Raw genomic sequence first — 3,420 nt, forward strand, 5'->3', positions numbered from 1 at the left:
TTCTTGTATCCTTGTTCTGTGGATCTATTGTTCGTTTTAATTTGATTGCCTATATTGATAAGATCAGGACATATATCATCGAACACTTATCTTTTCAACTGAAGTTTGAATTGGCCGTAGAAATATATTAAACTACAAAGGATCATCAAACAGCAGATTCTGTACTTAGACATGTAGCCCACATCAGTTACTAGAAAAACGCATTTACAATATACAACACAGCATACAGTATTGAAGTGAAAGTATCAATGCCAACGATTGGGATTCAACATGGTTATTGACGAATGCGTCAATATTGTAACTAAAATAAGATAGAAGACCATCGTCATTTTATCGTTGACTGTAAGCTATACAACAATGAGAAAAAAAAACATTTTTAATTGTATACAACATATTTTTCCTAGTTTTCGAGATGATATTTATATATACACATATAAACAAGTTATTCTAAGCTCCATATGTACTTACATTTACAACCGTCTTAGTAATCGAGAAGGCGTTGAACCTGTACATACTAGTATACATTAGCTTTATCATCATGATAATGTACTTAGATTGTAAGAGCATAAAGGTACAATAAAGGTTTTTCTTTCATTTATTCATTGATAGAAATACCCTGCCAACAGTGCAAAATAATTCTTATCGAACCACAGCTACCGAAATGTCTTCAAGTCGGTGAACAACTAAGCCGAGCATCGATGCGATGAGATCGTCTCGAAAGGGGAAGGTCACCAGTTTGATCCCGGCCAGTTCAGTCCAGTTCATCTTCTATGAGTTGACCCAAATGTCGCCACAGGTTCTTGTCGTGCATGACAGAGCGGAGTTCATCATCTTGAAGGCCCACATTCTCTTCGATCACCTTCTTAATTGTCAATGAGGAAGACCACGCCTGTGATTTCATTCGGTTTCCAAAGGAGAACCATGCCAGCCATTTCATCGTGGTGCATAATTTCCTCCCGGCCAGGAAAATCTTTTTGATAACCATTCTTTATTATTCCACTTAATTATTTTTATCAGGATGTTTAAATAAATAAGATGAAGCCTTTAAGATATTTCTGTACCATTTTAAAGGATTGTCAGTAGGGTTAGTGTTAAGGGTCATTAGGTGTTATCTACAATATTATCAAAGAAATATCCTGTCGATACTGCCAAAAATCGTACTCACGGAAACACCATGTCAATAGTGAAAAGGAATTTCATTGGAATATCTTGCCAATAGTGCAAAACATATTGAATAGTATTGAAAAATCTTATTGCAAGGAACACCCTGTCAGTAGTGTCGAGAAATTTATCATCACAATTAAACATATCCATACACATAAAGGATACCCTAAACCAATAAGAACGTACCAGAATAACCACCTACTTTAATCACAGGGATGAAAATAATTGGGGTATCAAAAGGTTTGAAGAAGTCTGAATCTTTCATACTTCAGTAGGCGACAAATTAAAGGAGCAAGACAAATATGTTGTGTTTTACTATTTTGTACGAAATCTCGCTTATCTCAGCTCAAACACAAAAGTTAGCAGCAACCTTCAACGCTGCTTCCTCTCACAGTGTATGAACTGAAGATCGTACGTGTCTTCAACATAGTCCAAGTAATTCTCTTAAACCTAGACGCCTTTAAACCCCAGACTCATCCATAGACCTTTCGTGGTCTCAGACAGAGATTTGCATTTATCGAAACTAAATCTTACACTTCAGAACACGCATCAATGTCAAAACCTGTCCTCTCTAAGGACGGCTATCCGTGTTACATATTCATCCGTTTCCTGCCGTTGACCTTCTGAACGACTTCTAGAGATCTTGAACCAAAACGCGGTCGACTTTGAACTTGCTCTATGATAGATGCGGTAGTCCTTAATGCTGAGACATTGCCTTGCGCGTAACCCTGCATTATGACTATGATGGCGTTGCATGAAGCCACATAAGATACGGGTAATGAATGCATAAACCTTGTCTGTATGTCAGTTGATACGGCTGTTATCTTCCTGGTCTTACAATTCACATACATGGTCGTCTCTCAACTTTGTCGCGACTTATTGTTAATCTTTAAGCATCGCTTGAGCTATTTGCAATTGTCACTAAAGCCACTAACCTCGTCCATGTATGTTACAATAACAGGTATCTCCGTTGGAAATCAAGAGAAAAGCTTTCGAAAATCCTTCGATACATCAAGATTTTACATCCAAATCTTCACTACAAAATCATTCCTTTTCTTCTTTCTTCTTTGGTTCGGGCGTAACGGCACCTGAAACAATATATGCACATATAACATCTGGAAGACCAACGATTCGAAACATGTAACATTCTCAAAACAATGTTGATGATCAACTCTAGATATGTCAGAATATGTTTACTTGCAACACAGTAAAGCTGCATTTGGCCCTGTGGCCGATACGTCCATCCTAAGCATGCATAAACCTCGTCCCGTGTACATCGCATGAAAGTGAAACTTTCACTAAGTGATCTCAGAAAAGTTAGCTCATGGAACTAATCTTCCAACAGTCCTGACAACGAGAACAGACATTAGGTGCAGGTTCATTGTTCCGGGAAAATTACTTTAGCTTTTTCCGACATGTAAAGTGAAAAGTGGGCAACGGATTTTGACCCTTATCCATTATCGTGTATCTCGGGTGAGCGACGACAACGGGATTCGAACTTCAAACCTCTTGGTCCAGAGGCAGGGTCGCTTCCCATTAAACTACATTACGTACGCTACGCATGAGACTATATAATCTAGTTATAGATAGCAATATGACGTCAATGGGCATTACAATGTACTTTATCCACTGGGAACCAATTGAACTTCGAGTCAAAGAAGATCAAGGAGGATTCTGGCCTGGAAAAATAAGGGATTTTCAGTCCTGTGCATCCTGCCAACAAATATTGCTGCCTGAAATCCCTGATCTTTTGACAAATCTGCACCAACGTCAGGCGTTCATGTGGAATACATGTACTCCTAAATCAAGGATTGGTTCAGGTAACGTTATCTTCCATTTTCTGAAAGAAATATGACGTTCTATTTCAGATCAGACAATGAATAACGTATTTCGAAATTGTCCAGCCAGCTTTTCCGAAACAGATCAAAGACATACTTAGGTAAAGTACGTGAACTTCTTGTCCAACAGTCAGTGTTGTAATCATATCAAGTTGTTGGCAAGGATTCGAGTTGCTAAGCGTTTGTCCTTCACCATGATGTCCGTCTGGACGATTTCCGAGAACTAGTAGATAAGGTGAATACGAAATTATAGATATCGTCACTTATTTTTAGAGTCAGCATTTGCAAAGCGGTGATTACAGCTGCCTTGTTTTCGGTTAGTCACGACGCGTGGAATAACTTGTAATCCTTTCCCGGGAACTTCTCCGTCCTTTTTCCCGGTAACTTTTTAATCTCTTTTCCAGGAAGTTGAAGCTGT

Source organism: Branchiostoma lanceolatum, chromosome 1 (assembly GCF_035083965.1).
Source record: "Branchiostoma lanceolatum isolate klBraLanc5 chromosome 1, klBraLanc5.hap2, whole genome shotgun sequence".
Lineage (NCBI taxonomy): Eukaryota > Metazoa > Chordata > Leptocardii > Amphioxiformes > Branchiostomatidae > Branchiostoma > Branchiostoma lanceolatum.